A 13032-nucleotide genomic window follows, 5' to 3' on the forward strand; every position below is an offset into this window, starting at 1 on the left:
ATCTACATGGATGCGAACAAGTTTACTAAGAACAAAATAGAAAAAGAAAACAAAGCCATCAAACTTTGAATCCCAACTTCCATTTTGGATTTGAGTAGTGTACCACATTTTTCCCTCCTTTTGCTTGTCATGGATCTTTCTGCTCCTTTTTCCCGATCCTGGTCTTAGGGAAGTTCCAACATCATATAGAATAGGGTTCCTTCCGGATTTTAAAAACACCCTTCATTTAATTATTTCATGCCTCCCCGCCGCTGGAAACCCAAGCGCGCGATCGTTGCGCGGAGAGGCAGCAGAGTTAAAATTCTAGAACGCGATTGCGTCGCCTCGAGCCCGAGCGCGCAGATAGTAAATGTTTGACCACTGTTTCACACGGGCGCGTTCCTGGGCGTGCGGACAAGCATCACTTGGAAATGTCTTTTTTGTTTCTTTTTTTTATCCTTTAGCATTCTTGTTGGTCTTTTTCACTAATTATGTTCAACACTTTAATTAACAACCCTACATACATGAAAAGTACACCAATACTTGCAAATTTTTTACTTAAAACTTATCCAAATTACTCATTTCATTGCTTATCAAATACCCCTACATTTGAGTTTTTCCTCATCCCGAGCAAATTAAAAAAAAAACTTTACCCCCTCTAGACTTTGGTACACAAGACACTAGAAATAGTAATCGACTTCAACCATCCCTATAGGTGCATGCCACATTCATCGTTAAATGATTACTCATTGACAATGAAATTTAAGAGAAAATCAATCCATTAACTTACTCACAACAAAGAAAATGTCTTTTACTAACAATACTCATGCTTGTGAATCACACAAAGAACACTCTTATTTCACTCCCTCTCACAAAGAAGTACATCATATTTTTAAGAATACCATAGGCTTGGCAATTGAGCATTTCTCCTCTAATGCAGGACTTCTCAAGTTAAAATCATGTAGGACTTGCACGGGTGTAATTTGTGGTAAAATGTTTGTAGAAAGTCATGTCCCCCCTCTCTTTTCACTTTTTTGTTCTTTTTCTATCAGGCAACTGTCACCTTCTTCTGAAAACAGATCCAAAAAACTTTCATTACTTTTCAACACATGACTAGATTCAATTGCTTTTTTTTTTTGCTTTTTTAAAAAAAAAATTGTTTTCGTAATACAATTCTCTATACTCCCACTAATAATCTCAATTAAGAGAGTGACACATAGGGTATTAGACTAAAGGAATGTATCGGTTAATCAAAGAAAATGAATTATTATAAGGGTCAAATTGGTTAACTAAGGATACTTATCATCAATGGTCGATGAATTTAGGCTACAAGTGTGTTTTACGACTGGGAATACTTCCTAGAAGTAACACAGCGTACTTGACCTCTCGGAGGTCTTGTACAAGCCTCTTAGCTTTCATTCATCATATATGTATGAAAAGTATTGCGGAATTAAAACTTTTCACAATAAAGTCAATAAGAAACTCCTTTATAAAACGTAAGAAGAACTAAGTCTCATCAACACAAACCATCTTAGACACATCTTATTATCATAGGGTCACGACCCTTGCATAGAAAAGAAACTCATGTCTAATCCAAAATCTTTAATAGAAAATAAACTAAAAATAACATCCATGTCCTCGCACATATGAGGACGTACCAAGATTCCTGAGAGAACAATCTACTTCCCAAGCTTCAACTCTAAGATCCTCATTTCCTTCCACCTAACTTGTAGAAACAGAGAAGAATATGGAGTTAGTAAAATTAACACTAAGTATGGCAATCATGCAAAAACATACTTTAAAAAGGACATTTTAGTTGAAATATTTTTTTCATGCAATTTGGATAAAACTTCGTGAACCAAGTGTCAAAGACATCATACAAGTCATCTTCAACATAAAGGTAATACTTCCATAATTCTCAACATATAACCAGATTCATTAAGTAACCCATTAATCATTTAGACCCTCTATCAAAAGATATCCCAAGACCCACCTAGGTAATACATGAAGAGACCACCCATACAACCTCTCCAATGCACACCTAAATGTCCCTTAAGACTACCAAATACAAGGATATCTTAGCTTAACTCAACAAGTCAACATTCATTACTAGATTTACTAGAGAACACATTTATGCATTTAAGAACTCCACATAGATACCATCCCCTAGGATAACTCCAAGTTACAATAGTACAATGTGAAAGTAGAATCCCATTCTACTACTCCCACTTAGTTCTCCTTTGAAACCACCCTAGACTAGACCCGTCATATTCATCCATTTACCTAGCCTTCATTAACATTAGACATAACAACATGTTTCATTAACGTTGGACATAAAGTCAACTTACTTCATTAACATCATATAGTAACCCATTCATTCGTTAACATTACAAGGATGCACCAAGACTCCCTCCAAATGCCTACTTGAGCAATGCATAGATGGCATCCCATTCCACCACCTATCCTAAGCAGTACACCCTTAGGAAGACCTAGTACATTACATTCATTTTTGGGGGCTAGCTTTAAGCAACGCAAACCATAGCAACTTAATATGGAATCCCGGTATTAACCCCTACCCGATGATGGATCCCCACTTGCCTAAGGTAGGGTCATTCTTTTAGCCTTTACGTGGAACACCACTAGCTAGTCCTATATGGGCACATAGTTAAGGGATAAGGAGATTGCTTCTATGTACTACATTCAACTAACGAAGAGTGCCCATCTCAAGAGGTTACTTTTGGATATTACATCTCTAGTCACAAAGAGTATCCACCCCTTTTTCAAATCCTCTCGATGTTAAGCATTAATCCTCAGGAGTTTTAGACTTTCATTACATTCATTAGTTATAGGTTAAGGATTTGCTACTAAGTACTACATCTCAACATACGAAGAGTATTCATCCCAACATATAATTCATTCATTGGAAGACTCTTAGGGATATTGAGGTTGTTACTAGACACTTCATCTCTACTCAAGAAGAGTGTCCACCCCAAAATCCCGCATTCATTCATTTGAGGTCGATTGATAAAACCTTTTGATAGACTCGCATTCATTACATTTTCATTAGCTTCATTCATTCATTAATTGTGTGTGTCTATATATGTGAGAAAGCCTTTCACGTAACCACCATCATCATGATATTGTCTTCTAAACATGATCATGCTACATTCATCATAATCAACACACAATCATACTTTACATTCACATCATACTTCAGTAATCACAATATCTTCAAGAATCACATGCATGTCTTCACAATACATCTCTATACATAAGCATCATGACATTACTTTACTTCACATTCAATGCTTTCAAGTCCATAATCATCATTCACATATATATATTCATATACATTAACTAAACACCGCCACCATACGTGGACCATACAACACCAAGATCAATTCAATAAGAACTAGAACAATTTAGGTCAACTTACCCTTCATCCAAGCCATGATCACCTTTTCTCAATTCTCCAACAATTCATCATAACTAAGCATGAATAGCAGTAGATAACCATAATACAACATAGTATAAACACAAATCAAACAATATCCAACCAATTCATCAAACCCTCTTCATAAGCCAAAATTAGAGAATTGGGATGCTCATGGGTTCATGGAGTTTTTGATCATAAAACCATCAATTCACATTCAAAAAATTATAATTCATTCATTAAAACCTTTTAATGCAAGAACTCATGCTTAGAATTCGAAATAGGAATTTTTAGGATTGTTGAGATCTTTTGAAAAGCCTTTGACTTGGATCCTTGAATGATAGAAGAATCAAGTATGAAATCACCATACCTTGTTGGTAGAAAGACCACGAAATTAGGGTTGAATCTTGGAGAATTTGGCCTTCTTCCTTGGAGCTTCAAAGCACATCAATGGAGGTTTTGGAGAGAACGAATGGAGAGCTTTTAATTTTCAACTTGAGGGTTTTGTTTTGATTGGTGAATTTGGGGTAAAAGTGACTCAAAAACCTTTTATCATAAATCCCCCAAAGTACCCAAAACACCCCTACACTAACTGGACCTTTTAACCAAGTCTAATTTGACTTTAAAACGACACGACCAAATCTGGGACACGGCTGCACTCACGGGGACACTTCCAATTCTTGGTTCTGGATTTAATTTGAGGCAGAATGGTTCATGACAAGCCTACATCCCAAGGCAAACATTTTGCCTTTTAAGTGTCAAGGGCGCGATGCGCAACCACCCTCAAAAAGGGGTTGTTTGTGCTCTGCCTTGGCAACCTCCTTGCCAAACTTTGGGTCCTCCTCAAGGACCCTTTGGTTAGTCCTTGGGAAGTCATGCCCGAACGTTTTGACCCTAAACTCGATTATTAAGACGCTAGGGTCACCTTAACTTATTTGTTACTATTAAAAACACATAAAAACACATACAACCTACAAGGACACCCTAGTACACACAAGGCTAGTTCTCGAACGTGTTGGTCGCAATACAAGAAAATGTATATACGATGACATTAATTTGGTGACTTTTGAAACAAATGTCAGAAAATAAAGAATTTCACAATATTTAAGAACAAAACATCATAAAACAATGGCATTTGATGTCAAATGTCGTAAAAATATTGACATTTGGTATCAAATGTCATAAATATATTGACATTTGCTCCAAAATGTCACTATGATAATGACATTTATTGCAAAATGTCGTTGGTTTTAGCGACATTTAGCGAAAATGACATTTTGCTACAAATGTCGAATATAATATGACATTTATTACAAAATGTCATTGGTTTTAGTGACATTTAAAAAAATATCACTTAAATAGTGACATTTAATACAAAAGTCGAATATAATATGACATTTACTGCAAAATGTAATTGATTTTTAGTAACATAGAAAAAATGTTACTAAAATAGTGACATTTCAAATTATGACATTTGTTGTAAATGTCATTGTTTTTAACGACATTTAGCGAAGATGTAATTAAAATGATGACATTTGCTACAAATGTCGAATATAATATGACATTTATTATAAAATGTCATAGTTTTAGTGACATCTAGAAAAATATAGCTTATATAGGGACATTTAATATAAATATCGAATATGTTATGACATTTATTGCAAAATATCATTGATTTTAGTGACATTTTTCATATAATGTCATGGATTTTAGCGAGTTTTAGCAGAAGTGTTGCTAAAATAGAGACGTTTAATACAAATGTCGAATACATTACACTACCAGGATTTTGTTGTTTGTCGACTTCCAAATTGGTCTGAATGTAGTCAGAAAATGGAGTTTTCTGATGACTTTTGAGTAGTCGGCAAACTGATCGTTGAAAAAGACTTGTCGACTACCATAGTCACTATGTATAAATTAAAACTCAACCATTAAAGTACTTGAGCTATTGTAATTGGTCACAAGTGTCGTCTTTTATATCTCATCTACAACAATACTTATTAAGTATAAGTTTTCTAATATTCATGCTAAAATTTATAATCGATAAGCCTAGTGTGGCCTATGTTTCCTTATTTCCCATGATTTTAAAGTGTTGCCTTTTTATCTTAGGTATGACAACAGTTTGAAGTTTAGTCCTTGCCCATGTACATACCACAATTTAAAGTCCTTTGGCTACACTTTTAAGTATGGTAATATTATTTTGTCTATAAAAAATTTATATGCCACAATTTCTCATTAAAAAACACCAATATTGTTTTGCAATAAATAATCTCAATCATTAATTTAGCCAATAAGTAATTCAAATATATGGATTTGCAATAAACTTCAAAAGATAGTTGTCTTATGTAAGTATAAAGCAATATTCTAGATGTCTGTACATAATAGTTCAAAAAGTACTCTTACAATAGTTCAATATATTCTAGCAATGAATATATTTCCAAAATCAAATATAATGTATTCAAACTTGTACGATATTTCGAAAACTCTTTATATCCACTTCCACTTCAATGAGATCAAATTGACTTGTGGCGACCCTTCAAATTTGATCACCTCCATTTCCATACACAATTAAAAGTAAATTAACAATCAAAACAAACCATGTACAACAAATCAAATTGCAGCAGTTATAGAAGTTAGAAGTTATTTTGGAGTAAAGGGTCTTGTATAATAAAAGTATAAAGTTACTATAACCCAAATAAAAAGACATAAACTTCATGTCTCTCTTTGCTTTTTTTCCTCCATCTTCCTAAAGGAAAAGGTGTGGAGTGCCACACACATCTTAGACTCAGTTACTTAACATCGTAAAAGATATTGATACAATCAAGTCACTTCGATCATAAATAAATCACTATAATAAAATTATTTGGTTACCTAGTACTGGCAAGTGGAAGTTGAGAGAGTGGTAATATGAAAGGGAAGAAATATTGCATTCTTCTCTAAGACAAGTGATTGCAGATTACAGATTACAATTCCAGATTTCAGATTATTGCAGATTACAGATTACAATTCCGGATTGCAGGTTCCAAATTCCTCCTAGCAGCTAGAACATTATTCAGATTTCATGAAAGTGGATGTGTAATTCAAAGATCAATACAGATGCCCCACAATTCAACAAGAAAATGAATTCAACTGCAACAGAGTTACAAATGCAATTTAGAGCTCCAATCTTAGCGCTCCTAGAATTCTACTTTAATCTATCTTAGCTCAAAATTCACCTGCAACAATTCAACTTCGTTTTACTTTCGGTGTAGCATGGAACTTTCAGATGAAGTTCTAATCTATCTTATAGCTCCAAGACTTCCTATACATTTAGATAGAGAAAAATCCCAAGATATTCTCTTGGTAACCCAGGCAGAACTGGAATTGGTGGAATTCTCATTAACTTCAAAGGAGATATTTTTTTTTGCTTTTACATCCCATGGGGCAGGGTACCAACAATCAAGCTAAAATCAAGGTGGAAAAAGGGGAAGATGACACAACAAATTCTAGTAAAACAGAGTCACAATCACAGAAGATCAATACACGCTACTGCAAACACAAAGGCTGGTAGCAGTCGCAATCACACAAGATCAATACACTTTACTCCAAAGAGGGGTCCTGTAAATCAGGATAGCAGTCGCACCAAACAAAGCATAGAAAAAGAAGAAACTCAACTCCAATAAAACCAAGACATTCTACACCAAGACAAGCATAGAATCGAAGGAACCATGCAAAATACCTTTTGAAGGACTGGGAATAAATAAGAACGAAATAGAGATTAAAGAAAAACAAGTAACATGCAGAAAAAGCATACTTTGGGCTTTTCATTGAGTTGTGACATCTATGAGCACCATTAGGAGGAAGATGATCTTGAATTCGAGCAGCTGATTTGCCATTTGCGTAAGTCAAAAAGTAGTTAGGATTACCACGAGTTGCTTCCTTGTAGTGTCCAAAGTACATTTCTTTTGTGAGAAGGTCATAGAATCTTCTTGAACATCGAGACCTACCACATGATACAGATGTATTACTGGTAAATAGTCTAAAAGAACTTTAGTTGAATAATTAAAACAAATTACAGACTACGTAAACTTTCTCGAAGAAATTCTGGCTTCTACAAACAAAGAGTAAGGTCTAATACTCAAGCTACTTATATTTGCAAGGTACAATTTTACTTTCTTGCCTCCACAGTGTCTAACTCCAACACAACCTTATTTTTCATTCGTCTGGAAAGAGATGACTCTTTGACTACTAGATGTTGCTCCATTATCAATTATTGGGTAATAGAATTATCCAAATTTATTTCAACATAATCTAAACCTATTCTACCCAAACGATTGAATTTAACACTCAAACTTGAAAGATAAGAAAAAAGGATACAGTGAAAAGATATCTTACTTCACTAAAAGGTTCCTTCACATCATCTCTCTCAACACTGCTCTCCAAAAATATTTGTCATCATCAGCGAAGATATTAACAAGAAAAAAGACAGCAGAATATGAAAACGAAGTAAATGCATGCTTTTTGACTATTCGTGCATGTAATTACATGCTTATACAGGGTTAGAATACAGCCTATAGCAATCTCAATGACTTACATAGTTAGGAAATTTGACCATGTCAACATTTTCAGGTATATCTGCTAGAAGTCTCCTTAAAGAATACTCACTAGTTCCAGCTGGATGCACTAGCTCATCAGTATCAAGATGAAAGAGCAAGTCCACGCCAGCTTCCTGTAAAGTTACAAAGCAATGAAGTGGATCAAAAGGTAACCATAACTAGAAACAGATGAAGTTATTGCAATCATACCCTTGCCATGACAATGACCATTTCCATTTTAAGAGTGTGCTTGACAAATAAATCATGGTTGCATGGTTTGTAAAAGAATCCATCCAGCCACGTTTCATTCCAAATACGACTAGAACACAAGACATTATATACAGCATATCAAATAATAAGCTCACTTAATATAGATTTGACAACATAGGGAAAATAGCATCTCTACTAGCCCATACGAAAATTTCACTCTCTAAATTTAGTTTGATTTAAGTTAGTAACTTGAATAATCACTTCTTCATTAAAGTCTATTACCATCTAATATTTAATGCCTTTAACTTTCCAGGAATTTTGAAAATAGAGAAGTCAAGATTATAGAAGAGAAAGTTCCTTCTTTAGAAATCTCTGACGAATAAATTGATGTAACTTATAAATAAAAACAAGAAAAAGACAAAAGCTGTAATAGTTTACACTTTTATGCTCAAACACCTATTCTTCACTACATTAGTCATATCTTTTCCCACCTATTCTTCACTACATTAGTCATATCTTTTCCCAGCAAACAATTCAGTGACATGTAAGAATCTTACATCTTTTCTTACCATTTCCTCCTAGCAAAAATCTAACATCTTTTCCCAACAAAAATTGAATACTGTTTCTTATTATTCTCTCCCAGCAAAAAACACGACTATAATTAAGAACAAAAAACATATTAGCATCCCTTCCAGAAATACCTCATGAGTAAGTGTAGAGAGGTAGGAGCTTTTCAACACACACGACCTTTTCACAGTAGAAACAAACATGCTGAAAATGTCACACGTTAAACCACTAGAACGAACCATAAAAACTACCACATGAATGTGTACACGAAACATTTAAGGCCATTAGTCTCCAAATATTGTGTTGTAACCTTTATTGGTGCGCTATGGCAACTATTGCTTCACACACATGCAACATTTTTTGGCTTTTTTTGTTTATATGAATCCTATCTCAGGCTGACAATAAACACAAAAACGTACAGGTAATGAAAAGATCCATTTTTTTGTCTTATGTACTACTTGAGTTAAAATAATAACATTTCATTCTAAACTTTCAGAGAGAAAATGTGCATCTAAATGTGATCCAAATATAAATTGAGCATTAAGATATGCTAATAATGCGAGAATATTAAAAGGGAAAACAATAATTTAAGTGAGAGTATCAGATCCATAGATAAAGAGAGAGCTAGGATGCTTACTTCTAAGGAACATCCCCAACAAGCATCCTGTCACCTTCATTATCCTCATATAAAAGAGTATATTCCCACTTCCGTCCAATAAACCACTTATCACTTTCTCCCCGTCTTCCTGCTTCTCATTCCTATCCGTAGATGGACAATTTTGAGCTAATTAACACAGCAGCAAAACAAAGGTAGTATTTTTAAGTTCAATACCCCATGTTTATTTTTGAAACTGAAAGTTCAATACCCCTTGTTCGGCTCAAGTCACATATTGAACTTCATTGGGAATAAACATATAGTAGTATTTAACTAAGTAAGGGTAAAGGGACGGGCCCATTTTCCACAGAAAGAGTAGACAAGTAACTAACCAGCAAGAAGGCCTCCAAAAAGTTTATCAACAGCAGAAGAGAGTTTGTAGTATTTAATATAATAGTATTTAATTAAGTGTAAATGGACGAGCTCATTTTCACTCTCAAACACCTCTGGTGCAGCACCCCATATAGAAATATTCTTCGGATTCAAAAAGAACTATCATGTTGCAGAGCTTTCATCATATATTATCATATATATATATATATATATATATATATAAAAAAGAAAACCTTAGGTCCGCCTACGTGGCGCTCCCACAAACAAGAATTTCCTTTTAAATTTATTTATTTCCAAACTAGCCTTACCCTTACATGAAAAATTGTGATTTTTGTGAAGAGTTGCGACTTTTATGTAATGTTGTGACTTTTATGTAAAGTTGTGACTTTTACGAAAAGTTATGACTTTAATGAAGAGTTGCGACTTTAATGAAGAGTTGCGACTTTCATGAAAAGTTGTGACTTTAATGAAGAGTTGCAACTTTTATAAAAAGTTGTGATTTTTATGAAAGGTTGTGACCTTTATGAAGGATTGCAACTTTTTCAAATAGTTGTTACCTTTCCGATAAGGCACAATAAACATTTGTGCAGGATACCCTTTGTAGCCTATAAATAGAGGGATTTCCTCTCATTTTAAAACAACGAAAATCCTAAACATTTCTTCTTCTTTTCTTCTTCTTCTTCAATCTTCACAAATAAATGTTTGTGTACTTGGTTCCTGTTGAGTGGCTTATTGACGTCATTGCTTATGTTACAGATCTTGATATTTATTTTACAGTCATTAATTTCTACACAGTGGCGGAGCCACATGCAGTGAAGGGGTGTCNAGACCAAATTCTAGCTCCGCCACTGTTTCTACATATGTTATTAAGGATAAATGATAAGATAAATTACCTTTATCAACTAAATATTTGTCTACTTGGTTCGTGTTGAGTGACTCATTGACACCATTTCCTAGGTTACAAATCTTGGTATGGTTTTTCAAAGTCATTAATTTATACTTATATATTAAGGATAAATGATAAGATATGTTACCCTTATCTCAAAAAAAAAATAAGACGTAATAAGTTTCATTTTCCTTTACATTATTAATGTTTGTCATTGCGTAATCTTGTATATAAGATAATATAGTATTTTAGTTTTAATGACTGATAGGTTTAAATTATTATGTTATAAATCTTGGTACACATTTTACCGTTCATTAATTTATGTTTATGTTATTAAGGTTAAATGATAAAACATAATAAATTTCATTTTTCTTTACATTATTAATCTTTTATGTAAGATAATATAGTGTTTTAGTTTTAGTGACCGATAGATTTTAAGTATTATTAAATTCCTGTGCGAAGCGTGGGTAATTTTATGCTTATTCTTTAGGTGAATTTCCACCACGTTCATTCTCTATGTAAATTTGCACAAACTTTTACCTGTACTTATAGGTCAAAGTCTCATATGTTTCCAAAAAAAGAAAAATGAATGTGCAATCAAAATCTATGTTTTTTTTAACTCAATAAAAAACCTATTACCTTATCTATTTTTCTTTACAACTGTTATTCTGGGTACCAGGGATCTTCACCCTTCATCAATTAAGAGTTTTTATTTTTAGTAAGTAGAAATCACTTTTTCGTGAGCGGAATTTGGGGTTGCAGTGAATCTATCTCCAAATAATTGTTGTTGCAATTAAATGTATGCAGGTTTTTTATTAATTTTCACATAATGACTCATCTACGAAGTAGTTTATATTTTCCTATCCTCTACTTTCAATTTAAAATGTACCCTAGTTTAAAAGAAATGTAAACAAAACAACTAAGACCAACAAATTGTTTTGTTTATGACTGAAGAATATGATCTTTATACTCCCTTATATCTACATAAAAAAAGTCCTCTGCCATACATGAATAAAATTATAGGATGAAATGACAACAAAATAGTAATTAAATTGTCAATAAGTATTAAATTGCTATAAAGGCTAGCATATGCAGTTTTCCGAAAGAAAACAAAGTCAATCCGGCTTTGAGGCAACTCGATATAGAATTTTTCTCATGTAAAGGATAATCATTTCAGTTCCAAATCTTGTTCTAGTTACTGAATAACATAATACCTTATCGACCCAAGCATCCTTGTACTCCACGATATATGGATGGTTTAACTTAACTATCAGATACATAAGCCATAGAATGATACATACACAAATATCATCAGATATCAATTACCTTAACATTATGTAGACCTATCTACTCAACATACTATTATTCCAAGCCAAAGTGAAATTTACTCTATAACCTGTAGACGCAAGGTTCTAAAACAAGGCGATGGCTTGCACGACCATTCTGCTTCGTTTTCAAAAAACAAATGACTTTGTAAAGTGAAATTGATATGATTCGACTAACAAGACCCTATAGCTATTCAGTTTAATTTCGAAGTTCTAAAATTAGGAAGACAAACTGGTAACACCATCTAAAGCAGGCAAGTTGAATAAGATTTTAAGGCTAAAGTTTATATCAAATCGAAAGCAGGCAAGTTGGAACAATATCATTTAACTTTCACATGTAGAACATAAAGGGCAAAGAACCAACTGATGAAGTTAATATACAAGGTACACACCCAAAAATAAACTCATGAAGCTAAATACAAGCTAGACTCCTAAAAGTCGTATAAAAACACAAGACTATCAAAACCCTAAAGCTAAAATTTAGACTTCTAAAAATAGAATTTCTTACCTGATAAAACCTGTACCAACAAAATCGTGTTCTTCGGCGAGGACTATGAAAAAAATCGTGTTCTTCATCGAGAAGCTCTTCAACGAGAAATCATGTTCTTCAACGAGAAATCTGATAGATATAGCTTCAGCTCATCTGTGACGGAGAGACATAGCTTCAGCTCTTCCGTCAGTTCTTCAGACTTTAACTTCAACTCTCCTATCAGTTCTTCAGAGAAAAGTACTGCATGCTTCGATTAGTTCTTAAGAGAAAAGTCCACCACAACTTTTCACTTTTACAGATTTTCTTTCTGATTTGGGGGAAAGAAAAATTTAATTTTTAATGAATTATTCTTTTGCCCAATTAGATATCAGAAGTAGAGTTAAAATTGTTGTAGGGAATATAATATTTTTGTGAAATTTTTTCTCCAATCGATCAATTTTAATAAAATTATGACACTTCTTTTTTCGAATTTTGAAAGATTAGGTAAATAATTTTTAATTCAAAAAATATTAATCTATTAATAGTGTAAAAATAATCTGTATTGATACAACGTTTTCTATATCATAAAATTCAAAAAAAATAC

At 33.3% G+C, this 13032-nt stretch overlaps 1 long non-coding RNA gene across 4 annotated transcripts; it reads right to left on the reverse strand.

Annotated features, from left to right (window-relative positions):
- Nucleotides 1-5694: 5694 nt before the first annotated feature.
- On the reverse strand, nucleotides 5695-12788 carry LOC107012182. Of its 4 annotated transcripts, none has more exons than XR_001455999.2 (7): nucleotides 12468-12788; nucleotides 9398-9544; nucleotides 8194-8302; nucleotides 7983-8117; nucleotides 7784-7820; nucleotides 7203-7391; nucleotides 5695-5959 (listed from the first exon to the last, which is right to left on the reverse strand). It is a non-coding gene; the product is annotated as an uncharacterized LOC107012182 (long non-coding RNA). The 4 variants fall into 4 exon arrangements; XR_003577408.1 differs by having other exon boundaries at nucleotides 9398-9519; nucleotides 12468-12785; XR_001455998.2 differs by lacking the exon at nucleotides 8194-8302 and having other exon boundaries at nucleotides 12468-12783.
- Between the last annotated feature and the right edge of the window lie 244 nt (nucleotides 12789-13032).

Source organism: Solanum pennellii, chromosome 1 (genome assembly GCF_001406875.1).
Source record: "Solanum pennellii chromosome 1, SPENNV200".
NCBI classification, from domain to species: Eukaryota; Viridiplantae; Streptophyta; class Magnoliopsida; order Solanales; family Solanaceae; genus Solanum; species Solanum pennellii.